The 24,865-nt window shown below is 40.2% G+C and overlaps 1 protein-coding gene and 1 long non-coding RNA gene across 2 annotated transcripts in view; one reads left to right on the top strand and one right to left on the bottom strand.

The window, feature by feature from the left end:
• The window catches only part of LOC144588704 (uncharacterized), a 654,446-nt gene that overhangs the window by 252,711 nt on the left and 376,870 nt on the right, over nucleotides 1-24,865 (top strand). The gene's annotated exons all lie outside the window — the stretch shown is intronic.
• Nucleotides 10,421-24,865, bottom strand: part of LOC140703205 (uncharacterized) — a 47,535-nt gene continuing 33,090 nt past the window's right edge. Inside the window, exon 4 of the long non-coding RNA XR_013544407.1 lies at nucleotides 10,421-22,503. This is a non-coding gene — a long non-coding RNA (uncharacterized LOC140703205). The remainder of the gene's footprint in view (nucleotides 22,504-24,865) is intronic.

Genomic DNA, 24,865 nt, shown 5'->3' with positions numbered 1-24,865 from the left:
TGTTACAAGAACTGCACTGGCTCCCAGTCCATTTCCAGGCCCAATTCAAAGTGCTGGTTGTTACCTATAAAGCCCTATACAGCTTCGGTCCAGGCTACCTGAAGGACTGTATCTCCCTATATGTGCTTTCTTGATGATTAAGATCAGCAGAGGAGGCCCTCCTCTAGGTCCCCATTGCCAGCACAAGCACAGCTGATGGGGACACAGGAGAGGACCTTCTCTGCAGCAGCTCCTAGGCTATGGAATGCTCTCCCTCGGGAGATCAGGATGGCCCCTTCCCTGTTATCCTTCCAAAAAAAGCTAAAGACCCATCTCTTCAGGCAGGCTTTTAACAATTATAGCTGAATCCCTGAACCTCATTTCAGCAATAATTGTAATCTTTTTCATGTTTTAATCTTTTAATTTAATTTTTAAATCATATAGCTTAATTTATATTTTAAATTGTGTGAATGTTAATGTTGTGAGCTGCTTTGGGTCCTTTGTTGGGAGAAATGTGGCAGTATATAAACAATGACATTATTATTATTATTATTATTATTATTATTATTATTATTATTATTATTATTATTATTATTATTATTATTATTATTATTATTATTATTATTATTATTATTATTATTATTATTATTATTATTATTACACCAGCATAAAAACTCAGTAGGATTTTAGCCATTGATGGCTTCCACATAGCCATAGATTGCAATCTTTTACTCATTGACCTAGACGTAAATGCAATTGTTAAATGGAAGTTTAATTCAATTAAATGGACACCCCAGGACTATAGTGCTACTACTAAAACAAAAAGTCCCCTTTTCCCACTATAGTTCACTTTAGTTATGGAACTAGTAGTGGATGTTATTAAAGAAGAAAAAGAGAATGTAGGTATTGTTTTTTAGGATAGAGTTAAAATTAGTTTATTCGCTGATGATGCATTATTAACAATAGTCAACTCTTTAAAGATTATGGAGAAGGTAAAACTACATTTAAAAGAATTTGGAGAGATGTGGTTTACAGATACAGTGGAATAAATCAGAAATTATGTGCTTAACTGTAACAAAAAGGAAAGAGACAAAAAATAGAAAAGAAACTGATGTAAAAACTTGAAAAACTATTAAGTGTTTAGGTATAAATATCCTAACTAATTTGAAAAGATTGAAAGAGGAGAATTTTAAAATACTGAAACAAGATAAAAAATAAGCTTGATGATTTAAGGAAAATTGGATTGTCATGGTTTGGTAGAATTGCAGCACGCAAAGTTAGTTAGTTAGTTAGGCATCCTTCAGTCTCGAAAGACTATGGTAGCGTGCTCTGTATGGAGGGCTTGGAACAGCGCCTAGTATGGCTGAGAAGGCCAATTCAAGAGTGATAATCTTTTCCACACTTAGGACAAATCCAGTCTGTCCCCTGTCCGGCTCCCTGGTTTTGCTGCTTTTGTGACTTCCTCTTTGCCTCGGCCTGCTGGGCAAGGGTCTCTTCAAATTGGGAGAGGCCGTGATGCACTTAGCCAAGATAAATGTTCGTGTTACGATGCCACCAATAAAGATTAGAGAAGAAAAGTTAGAAAACTGGCAAAATATGCATAAAATTCTTTGTAATGAAGATAAGTCAAAAATTAATAAAAGGAGATGGTATAAATCTCAAAACGTTGGACGGTGAGGACTTCCCAATTTACGGCTGTATTATATAGCCAATCAATTAAGACATATGCCATATATTGTATTTCAGTCCAACAAATTAGGTTGAAAATGGAAACAAGAATTGCATTTGAACCTTGTCAATATTATTTTTATTCAAGGCAATAAAAGTATAGTGGAAATAGAAAAACCATATAGTGGAAATAGAAAAACAATTTCTTTAAAAACACACTGTTAATTTGCAATTGATATAGAGAAAATTTTATCTTATCAGTTAGCCCATTGCATCTGGTGACAGAGCTGGAGAAATTCACAGGAAAACTAGAAGGATTGACTGAGAATTTCTTAATAAAGAGACAAGTTATTAGAATAAAGGACTGGTTAGGGAAAAAATAAAGAGTAAAGAGTAAATAAAAGTGACAGGTATGGATAAAATATCTTGGTATAATAATATTCAAATAGAGCAGTGGACAAAGAAGTGGGTAAAAGAAATGGTAAATTCAGGGAATATACATGGTGTTAAGGAATTAAATTATAAAAGGAAAGTGAAGATGAAAACAAGGTAGTGAAAGGGATAGTAAGTAAAACTTCTTAACTGTTAGAGTAGAACAACACTGGAACCAATTACCTCGGGATATGGTAAGTACTCCAACGCTGGAGACATTCAAGAGAAAACTGGAGTACCATCCTTCAGATCTGCCTTGATTTGGATTCCTGCATTGAGCAGCGGGTTGGTCTTGATGGCCTTATAGGCCCCTTCCAACTTCATTATTCTATGATTCGATAAATTATTATGGGAATTCAATATGGGAGAAGAAATAAGCACTGATGCTTAGAAAAATATAAGGAATATTAGAATATTGAAATCTATATCAGAAAGGATAAAAGAAAATCTGTATAAGTTAAACTGGAGATGGTGCTTAACTCCAGTGAAATTAAATCAAATAGATGGTAATTACATTGAGATGTGCTGGAAAGGGTGCCAGAAATTAGGTACTTCTATTCATATGTGCTAGGAATGTGAGAATATATTGAAATTTTGGCAATTGGTTTTCAAGGAAATAATGAAATAAGCAAGCTAAACTTAACTGTATCTCCTGAAATAGCACTTTTTCAATACCATATTTGCTGGCATATAAGACAACTTTTTTGCCCTGAAAAACATGCCTCCAAGTGGGGGGGGTTGTCTTATATGCCGGGTGCACTTCCAGCAAACCCTCGCTCTCTCCCAACGAAGTCACTTACCTGGTAGTAAGACCGAGTAGACCGAGCCCCGCTCCTCCTTGGTAGCCTCGGAACAGCCAGACTCTAGCGCCGAACAGCTGACCATCAGGAAGCAGCAGAGACGCGGCAGCCATTTTGAGATGCGACCACATGGCTGCAGCCTCACAAAATGGCTGCCGCCTCTCCAAAATGGCTGCCACCTCTCTGCTGTTTCCCAACAGTCAGCTGTTCAGGCGCCGATGCTGTCCTTCTTCCAGCAAACCCTCGCTCTCTCCCAGCGAAAGGAACCAAAAGCGGCAAAATGAACTCTCCCCATGATGCAGCCAAAGCAGAATCACGCATGCAGAAGAGGCGGTAGTTTTATACGGCAAGTATATAACAAACTCTACATTTTGAGTGGAAATGTTGGAGGATCGTCTTATATGCCCAGTCGTCTTATACGCCGGCAGATATGGTATTTAAAAAGGAAAAAGGCAATTGGATAACCACAATTTTTTTCAACTTGTTAACAATGGTGCAATTGATTATTGCTAGGAACTGGAAAACAGCTTATAATATCTAGTTAAGTGATTAGTATAGGGAAGTTTGTGATATAGCTATCAATGATAAGCATACATGTAATACAAATGTTAAGAATGGGTAAAAGACAAAGATGAATTTAGAGATCTATATGGAGAATTTATTAATTTTGTATTAATAAAGGGGAAGGGGCAAAGCCCATTGCAAGAGTCAATACAATTCTGGATGGAAGATGGGGTTAAATTGTGTAAATTGTGCCTCCCAAATTGGTATGTGGGAAGGTAACTATTTTAGATACTGTACTTGGGTTATTAGATTTTCCCCTCTTTTTCTGTTTGTTGTTAGCTTTTATATAAAGATAAAAAATATACTAAGTTGTTTAAAGCAACAAAAAAAAGTGGTATTAGTACTTACTGACAATTCAGTGGGTTTAACAATAAAATTTACATTGTATAAAATGGCTGGTATTCGTGAGGTCCTAACCCAATAGATAAAAATGCAGATGAGAAAAGTGACCTAATATTTTTAAAAGTAGCTCCGACAGCACGTTATGCTAGTACATTTGTCACTGAGAGTCATTTCTCTGCTTGGAGCCTTTCCTCTTAACATGTTGGGAAATAACTCTCCCCCTTTCAAACATTTACATCCCTTTGATAAATTATTGGCACGCACAAAAATTATAATAATGTACGCCAAGGAAATGTCCACCAACTGCTGCCAACTATTCTGAAATCAGTTTAGGGGGCCTACATGCGAGTCGACAATCAAATTAAACAAAATGCAACAATGCTGAGGAAATTAGATTATTTCAATTGCTTATCTTTAAATTTGGGCACTTGCTTTCACAGATGCTGCTGTGTGCTCCTTTCCGACTCCAATTTCATTTACTATCTCCCATTTCTGGATTTCTTTTTTACCTTTAAAAAATGTGCATAATTTGGAATTCTTTTCCTCTCCCCCCACACAGCCCCGATGGCAACACAGATAGGCAGAGAGAGAAAGCAGTATGGACAACTTTTTCTTGTGCCAAACAGGTGCGGCTTTGAATCACCTGCCAAGTGACCCTCATTTCACATGTCAACCGGAGTATTGAAGATGAGATGCAGGAGCTGGCAGCAATCAAAGTTGCACAGAGCCGCTACAGTGCTCATCGTTCCTTTCCCATTGATTTCTTTTCTTTGCTGAAGTGCAGTGTGTCAGACAGGTACCAAGGAGGCAGGGCACGTCTGCAAACTTGAAGCCCCTGCTCAAACAGATGGCAACACAGCAAGAACTAGAAAATGATAGTCTAGGATTGAAACTTCCAGGGAGATATGAATATTTCTAAGCAAATGTCTTGGGGCTGATACCGCAGTTCCACTGCCGCATAAATCCCTCCTCCCTTCCGATGGAACCGTGCGGAACACTCTACAGAAGTCCAGCTCTTATGGGAGAAACAAAAAGGTAAATGTCTCTATATATCAAGTATTGTACCGGCCTTCAGACCCAATCACTGTAGTGCATCAGTCATACAGTCAGATCTGTGTTCACAACACGAGCACATTTTGGTCCCTGCAGGAAACTGAAGGCTGCCCAAAAAGAGTCAGCAATCTGTAATGAGTCCATGTTAACACAACTCCATCTGTGTTTTGTGCTTGGCTTGTGTAATAAATCCTTGAAGTATTAAAAGATACGATCCAGCCCCCTCACAACTTCCCATTGGCATTTCCATCATCCAGGAACTGAAATGTTATTTTTAGCTCCTTAAAATAGTCTCTTAGGCAATGGCAAAGTCAATGACCAAGGAAAGAAACAGCAAGATATATTACTGGGAAGATATGAATACTAGGCCTCTTCCCAACTAATGCACTTTCTACATGCCAGGAACTGAAAATACAAGTTGGACGTGCAAAAGGAAAAAAAAATGACACACTAACAGCAGCTTGTGCTCAGTGCTCCAGCCAGCCAATGAGCCACATACTTTCCTAAAGTCAGGATACTCCATGCTATTCCCACCCCATCCTGATGAACAGATCCTCGGCATTCTGTAGCCAGTGTGGACACCTACCAGTTGATAGACATGCGGATGCACAGAAACAGCCAGCCTGGTTTCCAAGGGACAGGCCTGCTGTCTTTGCACCTATGCACGCCTATCAGCTGATAGGCGTGCACATGCACATGCACATACGCAGACACAGCCACCCGGCTTCCCATCTGGGACTCCTAATCTACCCACTACACCACACTGAGTATCCCATTTTACCTGTATACAGTAGGACCCTGTAACCACAGGATCAGTATCTGCTGATTCACTCATCCATGGTGTGAAAATAGTAAAATTATTAAAAGAGAATTTCCCATAAATATGTATTTTTAACGAGGAAGTTACCAGAACTAACCACTACAGGGCACCACAGACCATACTAAGTATAGCATTTGCTATTATTAATCGTCATCGTTTAGTCGTTTAGTCGTGTCCGACTCTTCGTGACCCCATGGACCAGAGCATGCCAGGCCCTCCTGTCTTCCACTGCCTCCCGGAGTTGGGTCAGATTCATGTTGGTTGCTTCGCAGACACTGTCCAACCATCTTATCCTCTGTCGTCCCCTTCTCCTCTTGCTATTATTAATAGTGCTTGCTATAATCCGTGTTTTCAGCATCTGCAGGAGGGCTTGAAACTGATCCTCTGTGCATACTGGGGTCCTACTGCAATGATGACAGTTGGTGCCCATTCTGGTAGGTGTGGCAAAAGACAGAGCAGCCAGTGGTGAGTAGACCCAGGAGAGAAAAACCACAAGGGACAAAAAAGGGCATTCACACACACATATAAAGTAGGCAAACCAGTGAACTACCTTTCTCACATACAAACAGCAAGAAGGGAACACAGGTGGGGCTTTGGTCTTCCATTTCTTGCCAGGAGGAGGTCTAGCTGGATTTGGTCTGCCTCAGGTAGGGCACTGCCCCTTTGCTGTAACGTACCAGACTCCTCAGCAAAACAGCCATTCTAATTAGGATCCTGAATTTGTTATTTGCATAGATTATGATAGTAGCAGTGGTGGCAATGGCAATGATGATGAATTTCATCTTCCATAAGGTTAGTTATAAGGGCCAGAAACAAAATGGTCATTGGCTACTCAAAGGGATTTTTTTAAAAAATGAAATAAAAAAAATAAAAATATAATAAATATATCTTTCTGATAATGTAGAACTGCAAAATACATGCCTACCATTGCATATTTTCTAATACTATTTAACAAGTGCAACTGTTTATAATATTGCCATGAGTTCATTAGCTATTTTTATTTGCCTAGCTGTTGAAGACATGGTATAATAATGCACACGGCCACCCACATGTGTTTGAGCTATGGCAGATGGGTCGTCACCACGAGAAGCTGAAAACTGTACACAATACTGTATGCTTCCTGTCATAGGCTCAGGAGATAGCGAGGTGTAAAACGCAAGCTCATTGCAGAGTATATTTATCAGCAGGATATCTTTTCAATAACCAATAAAGTGTTTGTCATTGAAATAGTGTATTAAACAGGACAGCAGAAAGCAGGTAAAAACTGGAATGGTTCAAGTGCCAGCTGACTTTTAAGAAAGACTACTGACACCATTCAAGATTCCATTTTTATGGAGTTTTACAACCACTGAGCAGGGCAGTGCCGCAATGAATAGTATTCTCGTGAAGAGTGTCTTCTTCTTGCCCTCCCCCAACATCTGCCACTAAGTGGATTTTTCCTCTTCTCTGCTTCAGTGAACAACCTCCAGAACATAATTAGTGAACCAGCCAACCCTCTGTACTGGTAGAATGTTCATCTGGATTTACTCCAGGGCTCTTTGCTTCTTTCTGCAACAGTAACTTCAGTGCTGGCTCTTCCAAGCCTCTCTTCTTCTCTTCCTTTTTCAAAAGCTATCTGCTGTCTAAAGCTTACCCAGTTTTCTCTTCATATATAAGTTCTATATTTGAGGAGTTGAGTGAGGCCCAGAGCACCAGCTCTGCCCTCCTTCCTTACCATTCAAGTTGTCCTTTTCAGATTCTCTGTGCTGGTTTTCCAGAATTCTAGAATATCAGGGAGATCCTCAACAGACAGCAGAGACTTTTCTCTGCCTTCCATGCAGAAAAGGAAACAAGAACATTGGGCTGGATGAACATATATTTGTCTCTGCCGCCATCCACATATTTGGAGCTTGCACGGAAGGAGAATGCCTGACTACTACTCTAGCCTCTCCCTCTACTATATATGCATCTTAACCTAGTCACCTCTGTCTTATAGCTTTCCTCTCATCCTTTTGCCCAATCAGAAGTTGAGGAGAATCAAAATGTCAGAGTTGGAAGAGACCACAAGGGTTATCTAGTCTCACCCCCGGTCAATACAAGAAGCTGCAGCCAAAGCCTCCATGACAGATGGCCATCCAAGCACTAGGAAAGTCTGGGGCAGGGGTGGTTTGGAATTGGCTTTCTCTTAATTGACAAATTCTTGGGTTTGTTCCGTTTTGTGTTAGAGATCCACAGCCTCACTTAACAATTGCCCCGCATGACAAATCTGCTTTACGACAATCTTTTTGCAATCACAATTGCGATTGCAAAATGATGGTCTAAATGGGGGAATTTCGCTTTGCGATGATCGGTTCCCTGCTTCGGGAACTGATTCTTTGCAAAACAATGTTTTTCTAACAGCTGATTGGCAGTTTCAAAATGGCCACCGGGTAATTAAAATGGCTGTGTTTAGGGACGGATTCCTCACTATACAGGCAGCGAAAATGGCCACCATATGGAGGATCTTCACTGGATGGTGAGTTTTTACCCCATTGGAACGCACTGAACGGCTTTCAATGTGTTTCAATGGAGTTTTTTATTTCACTTTACGATGTTTTCGCTTAACAGTGATTTTCCTGGAACGGATTATCATCATTCAGCAAGGCACCAGTGCATATCGTACCATCAAACCATAAAGTTGTCATCTTTGCCAATGAGATGGCAAGAACTTTTGTTGGTCATCTCTGAGAGAATTTGTCTATTTACAAGAATATTTGCGGGTCATTTATCTCAGTGGTTCTTAATCTTTGTTACTCGGATGTTTTTGAACTGCAACTCCCAGAAACCCCAGCCAGCACAGTTGGTGGTGAAGGCTTCTGGGAGTTGCAGTCCAAAACTCCTGAGTAACCCAAGGTTAAGAACCAGTGGTTTAACTTACTGCATTGTTACAAGGTCTGTTAAAAACGGACAGGTTGTTTGTGCCTTTGTGGTTACTCTGCCTTTCTGCCCTTGGTCTGTAGCTTCAGGTTCATTAAAGGAAAAGACCCTGGAGACATTTTGTGCAAATTGTAAAAACCTGAGAAGGAAAAAAAAATCAACAACTCAGTGCCTTGCTGTCTTTCTAGAAATGAAAACATAGTAGGATCTGAGGAATCCTCAACAGAATATCTGTCTTGCCACACTGAGATAGGTTGCCTGACTAAAGAAATAAGATACAGTTAAGATTTTTCACATCCCTAATGTAAGTTCATTGCCACTCACTTGGAGGGTGTAAATTTGATACTCCTGTGTACCGATGACTCCCCTTAGGCAGAGCAACCATTTTGGAAGCTTAAATCCCAGAACAAAACGGCAGAAGACTCCATTCCTCCGTATCACATTTTTATAAATACCGGCTGACACATTTTGATCTCCTTCCTATCTGATTTAGTTACTTGGGATACCCTTGTACCTATTTTTGTGTATGAAACACTCACCACAGACAAAACAACATAAACAGGGCTTTGACATAATCTGACACTGCTTCAGGCCTGGTACCAGCCAACGGTGGAAGCTGAGATGTTCACTGATGTTAACTCCCTGTTGAATAACTGAGTTATGGAATCCATTATCCTTTATGAATGTGTTAATCAGTGCAGAGAAGTGCATAAGGAACTGCTTCCAATCCATGAATAACAAACTGGAATTCCAGGAAATAAATCTATTGTTTCACTACAGCAGTATTGTAAAATATGTCAACTGGTTGTTACTACATTGTTGCTGGGGGACAAACGTTCCTCAGTAATTGAGTAGTAGTTTCTAAAAGAACAATATAAAATGCTGCAACACAAAAGATAATTATGAAGTGAAAAGGAAGTGACTTTCTTCCAATTCTGATAGTCACCTCCACACACTAACATAGTATTTATTATTTAATGGCCCATAAACAATAATATTGGAATCCAATATAGGTGTAAAAATAACGTATCATTATAACACCAGTGTTTACATGATAAAGAGGTCAATGTGGTGGCCATTGCTGAGAAAGGGAAGGTACAGTGGTGCCCCGCATAGCGAGGTTAATCTGTTCTGGATTAACCCTCGCTATGAGGAAACATCGCTATACGGGACGCAAAATGCCATTGGAACGCATTAAACTTAGTTTAATGCATTCCAATGGCTTCTATATTCACCGTAAAGCGAAGTTTCCTCATAGCGCCGCCATTTTCGCGCCCTCGGTAAGCGAGGGCAGGGCGCGAAAATGGTTGCAGCGGCCATTTTGGGTCATCCGGCAGCCATTTTGGAGCCACCAAACAGCTGATTTCCCGGCGTCGCAATGCGAAGATCGGTAAGCGAAACACTTACCGATCTTCGCAATGTGAGTTTTGGCCATAGAGGCCATCGGTAAGCGATCGCATTAACTATCTCAAAAAAGAGATCGCTATGCAATTTCATCATTATACGGTGCGCTCGTTAAGCGAGGCACCACTGTATCTGGTTTGACACTTATCTACCCTCTGAATCCTAAATGCAAAGACATAATTAACATGTTCAGCATATGTAGCATTCCTGAAGTTTGCATACACTTATCATGTTGTTTCTTTTCTTTGAAAATGCTGGCATAATTTTCAGTGATGTATTTCCTAAATGGTAGTGTTGCTAGACTGTATAAGTACAGCAATGGTCAGCATTAGGTTTTACTTGCAAAATTAAACTCAGAGATCAAGAAAAATCTTATTCGCATCTGAATAACTCTGCACAGAAGCTTATACCAAATAAAATGTTTTTGTCTTCAATTTGCCGTAAGAGTATTTTTGTTTTTGCTAGAATACATGGACACAGTTAAGTCTCACGGGGGGGGGGAGTGTCTACTGAAGGAGAATTATAGGTAGTTGAGGTTCAACTGATTTTTCATATTCATATGTGAAACTGAGTTGATATTATCCTCAATCATGGATATAATATTCTCCACAATGTTTGTTTGTTTTACCAGGTAAGGAAAGGGTAATCTATGGGGGGGGGGGGAGAGACAGGGTTTTCCTTCAGGGAAAGATATGGGAAGCTCTATATTTTTCTGTGTAGGAAACACAGTTATTATGAAATTTTGATGGAAGACTGAACAAAGAGAAAAAGAATCTATGCCTGTAGTTGGTGTAGACAAATGTCCTCCCACTGAGACTAAGGGATGAACAGAATGGAAAGTACTGTTGCTGTTGTTCTTTAAGAAAACAACAAGAAGAAGAACACAACTGGACAGGGAAGGAAAAATGCTTCACCTTCCTAATTTCCTCCCCTGCAATCATTCCTTTTCCAACGTTTCAGGCTTCGATGGCTGCTTTTGCTTTTCAAAAGATTTTGCAAGCAATTATATATAATGCCTATTTTAGCCTGAAGTTCCAGGGTGCAATGAAGTTGACCTGAAATTCCACAGGGAATCCGAGCTGCAAATGCTATGCTAGATCACCCCTCCCCCCATCACTAGTTTCTTTGAAATCTTCTACATTTTAGGGAAGTGAATAAAAAAAGGGAGTCTCCTGAATTAGGCTGTAATAGCTGAAACAGCCTGTCAAGTTAATGATGATTATATCTTGTGTACAACCACTACACTGACCTAGATATAATTTCTAGAACAGAACCCATTATCTGTCATGATGCATAGATGGTTCCCATCTTGCTTTACCTTTTTCATTTCAGAGCTATCATTTGCCATATTAACACATCGATGCTTCTCATGACTTCAGCATTAAACACACACACACAAACACACACACACACAAATTACATCTAAAAGATATCACTTTTGCTGTTGGTGCAGTAACACCGTTGAAGGGATATATCAGTTCCTGTTTCTAAAGAGTAAAAGGGGAGAACTTAATTGAGAACCGGAAATATGTGGGAAACAGAGATGGCAGCCGTTTCGAGAAAAACATGAGAAATGCAGATGAAGTAAAGAGATGAAGTAAGAGATGGCAAGGAAATATTCGAAATGAACAGCTGTATTATCATCAAGAGTTAACAGAAATGCAGAATGAAGCTATCAAATTTTCATTGTGCCTCAGACTTTAGGTCACAGCATTAGTGTCCCAGGAGCCATAATATGTAATGGATGTCCCTTGTCATGGGATGGAAAGGAAAGTCCGCCCTCACATGCCCTTCTATAGTGGCAACAGAAAGGATGTCCCCTCCTCAATTCCCCCCCTACTGCTAATGCTCTAGTAGAAGCATGGGCAAAAAAAGAGGTGGGGTGGGGTCAGGTGAGACTTTGGTTCACTATATCCAAATGCTTCTTGTTTCCATACTATGTCCCTCTTCCAAAAAAAGAAGGGATATAATTGCCGTGGTTCTGGTATTTTCCATTTCATTGTAATGAATGAAATGATTGGAGGAGGGCTAACGTTGTCTTCAAAATGGGCAAAAAGAAAAAACCTGGGTACTACAGACTAGCCAGCCAGACATCAACCCCAGTGAAAATTCTGAGCAGATTCTAAAGTGGCCACTCTGCCAGCACCTTGAAAACAATGCTGTAGTAATCAGAAGCCTGCATGATACCATCATACATTCCCTTGATGTTACCTGTGTCCGCTGCTATCTGTATCTGAGAGCAGAGCTGAAGCCAATAATCGTTGGAACATCTCCTGGCAGCCTGTTAGACTTTGCTACGAGCAAATCAAAGAGCCTGCAAGTTGTACTCACTAGGACAGGCTTTGTATGCTGCTAGAGCTCTACTCTTATCCTCGATGGCTGGCATCAACTCCTCCGAATGGGCTTCGAACCAATCTGCCATCTTTTTGGTCTTCTTGCTAAATGTGGACAAGGCAGTGTTATAAAAAGTGTTCTTGAATGTTCCCATTGTTAAGGTGTATTTGCATCAGCCAGGTCTGGAAGCGCTTGGGCAAATTCCTCCACTTTTCTTTGATGGCAAGTCTTGCTGATGTCAATATATGGTCTTCCTTCCTTTTTCATGTGATACAACCTCTTTGCTTGCAGTTTTACTCTACTACACACCAGGGAGTGATCAGTATCGCAATCAGCACTCTGGTAGCTGCGTGTGATCATAATACTAGGGAGGCTAGAGCATCTAGTGAGGATCAAATCAAGCTGATGCCAATGCTTCGATCTTGGATGTCTCCAGGAATCTCTGTGTTGAAGCTTCGTATTAAAGAACATGTTGCTGACACAAAGACCATAATAACAGCAAAACAGCAAGCGTTGGCCATTTTTGTTCATCTTCCCAATGCCAAAACGACCTAGACAAGTGGGCCAAGAATTGTTATCAGCACCAACTCTAGTGTTAAAGTCTCCGAGAATGAACAGTGGCTCTCTGTCAGGGACTTTTTCATAGTACCTGCCAGGTCGTCATAGAATTTGTTTTTCACTTCGGTTGGATGACAGTGTTAGTGCATATGCACTAATAAGGGTGACCATTATGTTACCAAGTTAACGAGGTGTGGGCTGAATAGAAAAACTATTAGTTGGATACACAGTTGTGTCCAAAATCTTACTCAGTGCTTATCAATGGCTCCTTCTCAAACTGGGAGAAGGTAACAAGTGGGCTCAGTGCTCTTCAACATTTTTATTAATGACTTAATGAGGGGGTGCATGGAATATTGATGACACAAAATTGAGTGGAAAACTAATACTCTGGAAGACAGGAACAAAATTCAAGCACCGGGCTAAACTAGAACAGAATGAAATTTAACAGGCACAAGCACAACATTCTACACCTAGGAAAAAAGAAACCAAAGTTACAAGATGGGAGATACTTGGCTCAGTAGTATTACATACGAGAAGAAAGCAGGGGAAAATATCCCGAGGGGAGAGCTGTTCAACATGGAAAGGATAAGTTGAGAATGTGATTGAGTATCTTCCATGGGAGGTTTTTAAACAGAGGACGGGCACCTGCCATGAACATTTTAGATGTGGAAGCCTGCATGGTTGGCAATTTGGACTAGATCTTCCTGGGAGTACCTTCCAACTCTGTTATTCAATAATGTCATGATTTTATGATCTGCTCAATGCTATAGCAACATTTGTCACAGAATGTTCTGGGATATAAAGACCAGACATTTTCCTATGCAGGAACACATGCTTCAGGTCCCTGTGCCTGCTGCCCTCACAGCTGCTGCCACTCCACATTGTCCTGCACCAGTAAGGCTTATGGACCTGGCGTGGAAAAGTGGGCAGCATGTTCACTTTGAACACGTGGAAGATGTCAGTCCTTTGTGTGCGGTTGCTCCGAGTTAAGGCAAAGGACCATGGTGGTGCTTCCACAGAAGCAACTGATTCCAAAATTATGTAAACCTCCATCTAAACCTAAATAACACCATCCTTGGTGGACAATAATTCAAAAGGGAGGCCAACAGAGGGACACATGTTAAATTTCAGAATGTAAAAGTAATCACTGACATGAAGCAAAATGCTCTGAAGTCTATCAGCAGCTGGACTTGCTGGCATTAGTATTACTGTTCAGGAAAGAGGTGCTGGCAGCGGCAAGACACTGAGTATGTGTGGGTAATCAGCAGCTTCACAACTTCAGGAACAAACAAGGTTTAGGCACCAACCCCAAGATTTGTTTCAGATCCTGCTTGGGTGTTTCAGAAAGCGGTCTGATACAATTTGGGCACTTCGTAGGCTTCCAGATTCAATCCATGTCTGAAGCAGAGCCTTACTTTGGGAGCTGGAAAATCAACATATGACTAAAACTCAGTTAAAATAAAAGAGATGGGTTAAAAACAACCCCATGGTCTGTTTCAGAGCACGATCCAAGCATGATTCTACATTCACAAATATGCATCAAGAAAGATGCCATGAGACTCCTGTGCTGTATTGCTTGAAGAAAACAAAGCAAAGTCTTGAAAGCCCACCCAGAGCATATTTTACCTATACATATCCAAGGGAAAATACAGCAAAAAGAATATACTAATTTAATCCACGCACATACAGTACTACATAAATGGAATACTTCCTTCTAGTCCACTTCTCACTTTCTTCCCTGATAAATTGGTTGTTTATTTATCTTAACCTTCAGCAGCCTCCAGGATTGTTTTAAAGCCATCCCTCCTCCCGCAAGTTTAACTTTCCAACTGTGTTGTTAATCTCCTGCTGAATATTGTTGGAGAGATTAGTCACCAAGATTAACTGTAATGTGGAGCATTTCTTTTTTAGTATCTGAAAATAACTATGAGTAATCCTTTTTTAAGGCATGAGTCTAAACCACATGTACTTTTAGAGATGGTGATTAGCATGGGGATAACTATGTATGAATTGATTTAAATAAAAATTAATTGAATCTTAATATCCTTATGTCACCTTATTTTTTTTTCTAAATACTTTAAATTTCTGCATTACAGCATTACTGTGTATAATAAGTGCACACTACAAACCAACTTAAGGTGGTAAGAATTTAATTCTGATCTCCTATTCTTAAATCTCATGTAATGCATTTCACAGATAAGACATATAGTCTGCCTAATACACAAGCATAATGAGATTTTCATGTGAAAGCTGACGGGAAAATTGGAGCCTAATTCTGAATATTGAGTTCTGTTTGCTGGCAAAACGTGCTGTCAAAATAGTATCAAAGCTAATGGGAAAGTGACCCAATTCTTCCCATAATAATCTGTGTTGTGAACCACTGCTTTTAAACACCTTGTTTGAATCATGTTATTTGTCCAGTGCGAGGACAGTAACAGGGATTGACCTGTTCAGAAACAAATATTGCTGGGTGTTAATATTAGTACTGATGCTGCTGCATGTCTACTGATGTCACACAACAGCAACTTGCAAATCCATATACCTCAATGTTGCTAGATTTCCTTCTCCCAGGAACCCTAGCCAGTATGACCCTAGGAGCTCAGGGCTTTCATTTCAAGAATATCTGGAGATTCCGATTTGGGGACTACTGTCCTAGAGCATGCTATAGGATAGTTTGGCCATAGGATATGTACAAGAATATAAGGAGAGGTAGGAAAACCATTATTCACATTAGAGCTACAGCCATCATCTTCACTTCTGCCAAACCCCAACCACAGCTTCAGCCAGAGTTCCAAAAGTATTTGCAACACAAGCAGCAATGACACTCACTGGCAGCCGTGGCTATTACTTGTAGTCTGTTCACTCCTCCAAGAATATCATATAAGGACTACTCCAGCATTTGGCTGGGTGGACAATTAGGGAGAATTTTATTCCAGCTCATCTAAAAAAACATGTATTTATTTGTTTTTTGTTTGTTTGTTTGTTTGTCGGGTAGGTGGGACTCATCAGCTTTGGAAGGCAGCCCATCTAGGAGAAGGAAAACTCCCATTTCAAGCCTCCACTGCCTTGTGGCTATATCCACTGATGGAAAAGGCTTCAGGAGTTAACCTCAAGGAAAAATCCAGAGCCAGAGTCCCGGAGGCAGTTCGTGTCATTCTGGCAACTCCTGTGACTTCGCTGGAACCAGTTATATTGGCTCTTGCCTTTCCATTGGACTATTTCAGCGATGTGGAGAGTGGGGATTTGCTGCTTGGGTAACAGCCTATCCTCCATATTATTCTACCCAGGCTTTGTGCCCTGGAGAGGACACTTCAGCTTCACATACAGTGTCAGAACACTAGACGCTGTTCCAGGTCCTCCATACAGAGCACATTACCATAGTCTCTTGAGACTGAAGGATGCCTGTGTATTTATTTATTTATTAGATTTTTATCCTGCCCTTCTAGACTATGTTTATTAACATTTATAAAACTCTGTCATCTTTGGGATGCAAAGAACTGGAGATTTTAATCATGTGAACATGGGAGAAACCAACATTGATCCACCTTTCTGCTGACTCCCAGAGCTTTCAGTGCTAACTTCTGAAAACTCTGACTTAAAATCTCTTTGTGTTCAACCTTGTAAGTGCTGAATTAGAGTTCCAATCAAGACTTTGGACTAACAACCAGCCTGAAGAAAACACAAGTCATGGGTCAGGGCGCCGACTCACCTCCCTCAACGATCTCTGACATGATCTCTCTAGATGAAGAGCTGGATGAACACATTGTGAAAGCAGCTACCATGTTCTCTAGACTCACAAAGAGAGTATGGCTCAATAAGAAGCTGACGGCGTATACCAAGATCCAGGTTTATAGAGCCTGTGACCTGAGCACACTCCTGTACTGCAGTGAGTCCTGGACCCTTTGTGCATGGCAGGAGAGGAAGCTGAACACCTTCCATATGCGTTGCCTCAGATGGATTTTTGGTATCACCTGGCAGGACAAAGTTCCAGATAGAGTAATCCAAGAATGAGCTGGAATTTTTAGCATGTATACATTACTGAAACAGTGATGTCTAGGCTGGCTTGGGCACATCATGAGAATGGCTGATGGTCAGATTCCAAAGGATCTCCTGTATGGAGAATTAGTGCAGGGAAATTGCCCCAGAGGAGCTGGACAGGGGACAGATTGGATTTGCCTTCAGTGTGGAATGGATTGTCACTCTCGAATTGGCCTCCTCAGCCACATTAGACGCTGTTCCAATTCCTCCATACAGAGCACATTACTATAGTCTTTCAAGACTGAAGGATGCCTGAAGACTGAAGAATAGTTCCAATCTGTTTTTTAAAAATGAAATACTCCTCTTCTATAGCACTTATGCAGGAGGTAGAGGTAACATGCCCTGCTCTATGCTGGGAAGAGCTGCACCTATTAAACCTGAATAGTGCATTAAGGGGGAAATTATTATTTTTTTGGGGGGGCGGAATTACCAAAACGTGCAAATCACAACTTTGGGGCAGAAAGAATGTGCAGTTTAGAAAATGTAGATGCAGATGAAAACAATGAAGTCAGACTTCCTCTTCCCTGGTACAAATTTCACAGATAGCATTTGTGAACAAGTCAACAGCAGAGCTGATTGCATTAAGCAGGTAGAGGAAGGATCTAGAGATATTAAGGTGACAATGCCAGTCTGGATTCATGCTGTCTGAGAATGTGGAGTTACCAGTTTGGGGAAGGGTAATAAAATAAATTGAAAGGGTGCTGGGCAACTTTCAGTCAATGGACCTTGAAGGGGGGCACATCCTCCCACCCATGTGACACTGGTTCCCCACCCCTTTTTTTTTTTTTTTTTTTTTTTTTTTTTTTTTTTTTTTTTTACAAAAAGGGTTTTTTAAACTAGGGGGAACATATGCCATCTACTGGTGAAATCTGTATATCTAAAAAAAGGATAAATATCTCAAATCGGTAAAATTGTTCCTCCTTTTCTCTAGAGGGCACAAGGGGATTTTTCAAGCCAATATTTTTTTTTAAAAAAATTATGGGGTGGATATTTTTGTGGGGGGGGGAACTCACATTTCCTTAGGGGCCACATTTGGGTTCTGAGGGTAGCATAATCAACCTTTAAGCTGTGTGTTGCCTGCCCCTGAACGAAAATCAAGCCATTATTTGGAATTAACCACCCTTTTACAATGTCACTTTGTCTTTCATATACTGTAAAAGGGTGATCAGAAGAAGACCTCCCCTTATTTTCTTACTGCCTCTGGCTATAATCCAAGAGAAAGACACATTTCATTTTAAAAAGAAAGGCTGATTTTATAACTGGTGGAGGTTGTGAGGCACAGTTCCTATAGAAAGAAGCAGGGAAATAATATTTGGATGTTTTTGTTCCTTCCCACCTCCTACCAACAGCAAATGAACTTTCTCTCTCTCTTTCTCTCTCTCTCAGCCTTACAAGAATATATGGAAAGTTGCTGTACATTATCTCTTTCAGCTTCCATTTCCCTATATTACATTCCTAGTAAGTAATATAGGGCATGACAGGGCTTCCGCCATACCTTCAAAAGTGATATAATCCCAGCAGCTGAGCTTTCCCCACCTCTGGGACTGACCTGTGTTATAGAAGTGATGAGGTAGAAAAAAAAGTAATCACAAGAAATGCTCTTAAAATACACTGCTTTGCCATGCAATTTTGAGTAGATGTGAGAGGAGACCTTTCAGCCTGGCAGAGAATTGCTTTCCTCCCCCTTCCTCCCAAATATATTTGCCCACAAAATGAAATATCTTTATTCTCCTAACTAAAAGGGTGACACTGTTCATAAACTTCCCTGGTCCTTTTGCCCCTTTGGGGACTGGGCGTGCAAGCATTTTTGGGAGATGGCAGCTATTTCTGCTATTATGTGGATCTCATTGTCTGGCAATGAAATTGATTGGGAATTGACAGCGAGAAGGAAACTGTTCTCAGTAGGATGCGAAACAGACTGTCTCTTCTACTCTCTATCTGCAGGTGATATAGACTTGAGCAGAATTTGGATGATGATAATAATGGTGATGATGATTATACCTCCAAAAATGGTGAGAGCAGGATTCTGGACGTTTTGCTGCTCAAAAGTAATATTTTCAACCTCTTTACTTGAGCACTGAAGGGAATGAATGTGTACTAGAAACTGTTGTTGCTTCTAGCTGATACTGTTGGTATGTGTTTTTATATCACTTCCAACTTATGGCAACTCTATGAATGAGCAATCTCCAAAATGTCCTGTTCTCAACAGTCCTGCTCAGCTCTTGAAAACTCAAGCCTGTAGAGAATCAATCCTTATCATACTTGGCCTTCCATTTTTCCTGCTGTCTTCTGAGCATTATTGTCTTTTCCATAGAATCCTGCCTTCTCATGCACTCAAAGTAGAACAGTTTCAGTTTCAACATTTTTGCCTCCAGTTATAGTTCTTGATTTGATCTAGGACTCAATGGTTCATCTTTCTGGCAGTCCAGGGTATCAGCAAAGCTCTCCTTCAGCACCGCATTTCAAACCAACTTTTTTTTGTCTGTTTTCTTTATCATCTAGGTTTCACACCCATACATAGTGATTGGGAATACAAGAGTACGGATTAGTGGTAATCTTGTTCTCCATGGTCACATACTTACACTTGATTATCATTTCTAATTCCTTCATTCGAACTCCTGTCCTCTGAAGATGGCAGCTACAGAGACTGGTGAAACGTTAGGAAGAACAACCTTCAGAACATGGCCAAACAGCCCGAAAAAACTACAACCAGCACACCCATTTCTTTCAGGATAACCCATAATTTTTCATGATCTCTACAGTCAAAGGCTTTGCTGTAGTCTATAAATCACAGACTGATCTTATGAAATTCTTTGGTATTCTCCAGTATCCAGCGAATATTACTGATATGGTCCCAGGTGTCTCTTCCTTTTTGGAATTCAGGTTGAACAGGATTTCTTGCTTCATATAAGGTAAAGGCCTTTGTTGCAACCACTTGAGCATCACTTTGATTGCATGGAAAATTACAGTGGTAGTCTTATAGGTACCACACTCCTTGCCTCTCTTGGGCATGTAAATTCATGGGAGGATTGAGATGTATATCAAATCTTTCCAGTCTGTGGGTCATTGCTTTGTTTTCCATATTTATTGCAATTTTGACAGATTCAGTCTGTCTGGTTTGTAATAGTCCTATAGGTGATCTATTTCTTCCTAGTGCTTTCACAGGAGCTTTCACTTCACTTTCTATAACTGCAGATTCTGTTGCTTGAAGCATCTATGTATAATAAATAGATTGTTGTCTCCAAGAACTTTATTCTCCTGATTCATTTCTGTCTCCTAGGCCAAATTTTCCACCAACATTTGGTTATGCTTTGTACCCTGCATTTGTGTTCCACTCACCTATTACTATAAACATGTTTTATTTTGTCCCTGCTTAAATAAAAGCCTTCAATTTAATCTTCTTTAGAATTAGTAGTTGGAGCAAAGACTTGAATGATGGTTGACAGGTTTTCTATAGACTCTGATTGATGCTATTCAGTCAGATCTTACATTATAGCCCCTAACTGCCTGTGCTACATCGTGCCTCATATTTGTCCTGAGTTTGTCATTTCCAGGGTAGAAAACTTTTTTGTTCTCTGACTTTAATTATCCCAGTCTACTTTAGTTCACTGACACCAAACACTTACTTGTCACCCACCAGAGAATAACCAGAGCTATTTGATGTCTTTGGATGCTGTGTGGAACTGAAAATCCTTTTCCAGATCCTCAATATGTTTGTGGCTTAATTAACTGAATATATCCCCCCCCACACCTTCTGAATTCAAGAAAGGGATTTGGATGCAATTACTTTTGGGTTCTAATCGGATCAGTTTTACATCCATGTTATTCCATTTCAATACAACCATGAATCAAATCTTTTAATTCTTAATTCTGAGCCACGATCTATAATTGGCACAGGGCAATGGAGGCTAGCGACTCCCATGTTGTTGTGAAACCACTCTGGAGTTTAGTATGAATTTTAAAGGAGCTATCAAAGGTGGAGAAATGATATTGGAGATAGGAATCAGCACCTTGGATAGCCTCTGTAAAGTTCAGACCAAGAGGCGGCTCACCATCCCCATGAAATGAGAGCCAAGAGTCTCCACTAGCACAGGAATTGAAAAAAAAAAAAAAAAAAAAAACTCACAGATGTTTCCATTAATATTTCACTAATTCTTGTTTGCCTTGCTGGTTTTGAACTAATTTCCCTTCCAAATCAGTTCAACAGCAAAAAGGTTGTCATAGTGAAATGTAGCTGCATATGTTTTACTAGCAAGATGGAGGTTTATGTGTGTAAATGATCTAAAGCGAACGAAAGTTTTGCAGTACATTTTGTTTGAGATGTGGCAGCCTTGCCTAGATAAAAAGCCAAAGCTGTTCCTTGAGATCTTCAGGATTGACAGTACTCTTTCATTTAAGTTTATTGTTCATACTAAACCATTACAAAGTGTAGTAAGAAGGAAAACAAATTTGATTTTGAAGTTGACTTTTTGTGCTAGGAGCATGTGATGAGGGGAAAATGGTCTGACAGCTCAAGCTTACTCAAGCTTAATGACTGATCTAAATTGGAGCTTGGGAGAGAAAAGAAATTCTTTAGTGATGCCTCAGTTGTCATTGATTGCTATGAGCAATTTTAAACCTATTCAAGATGAGAATTGCCAGCTTGGTTCTGAAGGAAGAGAGAGTGGAGCAGAGGTTGGTGGAAATGGCATCTTATCTTTAAAAAAAAAAAAGAAAAGAAAAAAGAAAAAGAGCAGGTTTGTATTTCCTGCACACATAGGTGATAATCACAAACACCTATAGAGTGTCATACATCAGTATAAATGTATTCATTGGTGGTACCGGCTAAGGGAGAGAAGATTTAAAAATGAAAGGCAACCATTTTATTTATTGACATTAATGAAAACACAAAATACCAGATTCCGACAACAACAGTTTAAAAATACCTACTAAATGCAGAGCAAAAGCTCACTCTGTAAATTCCAGTCCCTGCTGAAAGGCTTAGTTCTCTACGGATTAGCCCAAAGGAGAGCTTTAAAATGTCCTCTCTCCCCTGAGAAACCCATCTTCCAATAGTTTTGATATTTATCAATTTAATTGATTTACATAATTTCCAACTGTTCTCCATACACAGCTGCTATAAATAGTTTACAGTAATGAGAAAACATTTGTCAACAGAAATAAGACTTCATGGCTTGTATCCAGTAGTAAGTGGCAACTTTAAAAAACCTCGAATCAGTGGGGATTTGCTGAATCAATTTTATTTGTTTATTTCATTTAAAATATTTTTATCCTATCTTTCTCCTTAAAAAGAAGCCAAGGCAGCTTACATTATTAAAAGACAGATAAAGCTAATAACACTGACTATATAAATATTAGAAAGGATCAAACAAATACAATACTAAGAAATATAAGCAACACTAAAGCACATCCAAAGCAGTAAGTTACAACAATCCATTTTAAAAAACCCTCTCAGGCAGCCAATATCTGAAGGAAAGCTTGCCAGAAGGGTAAGGTCTTTGCCTGCTTGAAGAAGAACAGTAACGATGGGGCCAGGCTAGCTTCCTGTGGGAGGGAATTCCAAAGTCTGGGAGCAGCAACAGAGAAGGCCGTCTCCTGTGTCCTTGTCACACGCACCTGTAAAGGTGGCAAGATGGAAAGAAGGCCCCTCCTGATGATGTTAACATTTGATTAGACTCATAAACAGAGATGTGGTCCTTGGGATAGCTTGGGCCAAAGCCATTTAAGGCTTTAAAAGTTAGATCAGGGTTGTCAAACATGCGGCCCAGGGGCCATTTGCGGCCCCTCAGATGATAGTTTGTGGCCCTCGCCTTGCCTAACCCCCCCCCCAAAGTGCCCACACATCCTCTGCTGTCAAGAGTTAAAAAAGCCTTGCCTCGCTCACCGGCTCTCTCCCAAGACAGCACCTCTTGCACCCTCCATCCAGAACTGCAGCCTGCCAGCCAGCCTGCCTGTCTGTCGGCTAAGGAAACTCCTGGGCGGCTTCCTCAGGCTCTTGCTCCACTTGGCGGAAAATCTGATGTGGCCCAGCCTCACCCAGACTCTGTCTCTAGCGGCCCCCAGGTAAACTAATAGTGACTTACTACCGTACTACATTTCAGCCAATATATTTATAGTAAGCTAGAGTACTCAAAGACGTCTATCAAATAAAATTTGTTGGTCTTTAAGGTGCTCACTGTTGTTCTTGGCATGAGAGACTTAGCATGGCTACCCACTGGAGGGTGTGTATGTCTCCAATATGTTATACATGTATTCATTATATTTGTTAGTCACTTTTTAAAATGTATCCTGTACATGAAGAGTAGGCAGTGTGAAGTCCTGGGACCATATATTGCTTCTCAAGGCTGTTTTTGTAGCTCCTAGTGCCATCAGATGACCCTGTTCCCTCACAAATAATTTTCTTCAGGTGGAAGCCTGAATTGTTACTTGTAAAAGCTTCCAGGAGCAATGGTTTGGGCCTATCTGAAGAGTTTAACAGCAAACATTAGCCATTTTAAAACAGGAAATGGACTTCTGGTCACTTCCAGTTTCATTTTTCATGATTCTTATCAATTTTCTGCTCCCAGAAAAATAGCCCCTAAATTGGGTACCAGTTAAAATCTAAAACAAAATTAAAGCAATAAGTATACAGTACAGCAATAAATATACAATATGGTTTATGTTGGATTCGTATAAGAATAAGGCAAACAGAACAGAAAGAGAGTAAGAAAAGAAAGAGCTGTAAGAATAAGACAAATATTGTTATTTATACAAAGAAAACCACTGGCAGCGCTACTGGAAGTCAATTAATCAAACGAATTAGCTAAAGCAAAAAGCATACAAACAAAAAAGCAAGTAACCACTAGCAATAAAGACTGATAATAAAATGATGCTAAACATTTAGCTAAAACACTTAAGGAAATCAAATCAGCCTGGCATTGAAAGGACATTAGAGCAGATGTTACCTGAGTCTCCCTGTGGAGTTCATTCTACAAATAAAGTACAGAGAAGATGAACCTGGAGAAGTCACTCTTTTGATTGCAGTTCCAAGGACCGCTATGTGCATGGACTTTGTAGTCCAAAATAGTAATGTTCCAAGCTCGGACAGAGAAGCATAAGCAAAAAGGCCTTAACCTTTGCAGCAATCCTTCAGGCTTTAGAAAGGGAAAGATTTTTGAGAAGGGCCTTCACTGATGATAATAGAGTACACTGGTGCCTCGCTTAATGAGTATAATCCATTCCAGTGAAATCGCTGTACAGCAAAATCCTCGTTAAGCGAAAATAAAAAGCCCATTGAAATGCATTAAAACCTGGTTAATGCATTCCAATGGGCTGAAAACTCACCGTCCAGCAAAGATCCTCCATAGGGGCAGCCATTTTTGCTGCCTGTAAAGTGAGGAATCTGTTCAAAAATACAGCAGGGAGCCATTCTACACAGCCGGCGGCCATTTTGAAGCTGCTGATCAGCTGTTTTAAAATCGTCGTAATGTGAAGAATCGGTTCCCGAAGCAGGGAACTGATCATCGCAAAGCGAATTTTTCCTATTAGAACATTGTTTTGCAATTGCGAAAGCAATTGCAAAAAGTTCATCGTATAGCGGTTTTGTTGTTTAATGAAGCAATTGTTAAGCGAGGCACCACTGTACTGTTATATTAAGCTGCAGGTATACACACATGGAGCTGGCTGGATAGCTCAATGAGTTAAATACCTGTTGTAGAGCCAGAGGTTGGGAGTTCAACCTCTGTGCATCCCGGAAGAGCCAACCTGTGTGGCTTCTGACAAGTTGCTCAGTCTCAAGATGCTCCCAGAAGAAGGGAATGGTAAATTACTTTTAATATTTAAAGGTTTGAGTGTTAGAGATATTCAGGAGAAAACTGGATAGCCATATGCCAGATCCACTTTGATTTGGATTCCCGCATTGAGAAGGAGGTTGGACTCAGTGGTTTTATAGGCCCCTTCCAACTCAGTTATTCTATGGTTCTATTAAGCATTGTTTGAA

Source organism: Pogona vitticeps, chromosome 1 (genome assembly GCF_051106095.1).
Source record: "Pogona vitticeps strain Pit_001003342236 chromosome 1, PviZW2.1, whole genome shotgun sequence".
In the NCBI taxonomy this organism is placed as follows: Eukaryota; Metazoa; Chordata; class Lepidosauria; order Squamata; family Agamidae; genus Pogona; species Pogona vitticeps.
The sequence above is the reverse complement of the archived record's forward strand: the minus strand, read 5'-3'. Positions and strand labels throughout refer to the sequence as shown.